This window comes from Pantherophis guttatus, chromosome 6 (genome assembly GCF_059756535.1).
Source record: "Pantherophis guttatus breed Tessera chromosome 6, ASM5975653v1, whole genome shotgun sequence".
In the NCBI taxonomy this organism is placed as follows: Eukaryota; Metazoa; Chordata; class Lepidosauria; order Squamata; family Colubridae; genus Pantherophis; species Pantherophis guttatus.
The window spans coordinates 88429033-88429506 of NC_142068.1; positions in this window are offsets into that span (position 1 = coordinate 88429033).

Here is a 474-nt window from a genome sequence, read left to right on the forward strand (position 1 = left end):
AGAGGAAGGAAGAGAAAGGGGAGGGGAGGGAAGGAGGAGAGGGGAAAGGGAGGGAGGGAGGAAGGAATGGGACAGGAGGGGAAGGGAGGGGAGAAGGAAAGGAAGGAAGGAAGGAAGGAAGGAAGGAAGGAAGGAAGGAAGGAAGGAAGAAAGAAAGAAAGAAAGAAAGAAAGAAAGAAAGAAAAAGGAAAGGAAAGAAAAAAGAAAAGAAAAGAAGAAAAGAAAAAGAAAAGAAAGAAAAGAAAAGAAGAAAAGAAAGGAAAAGAAAAAAGAAAATAAAATAAAAAAGAAAGAAAAGAAAAGAGGGAGGGAGGGAGGGGGAAAGGAAGGAAGGAAAAGATGGGAGACAAGGGGAAGGGAGGGGAGAAGAAAAGGAAGGAAGGAAGAGAAAGGAAAGAAGAAAGAAAGAAAAGGGAGGGAGGGAAGGAGGAAAAGATGTGAGAGGAGGGGAAGGGAGGGGAGAAGAAAAGGAAG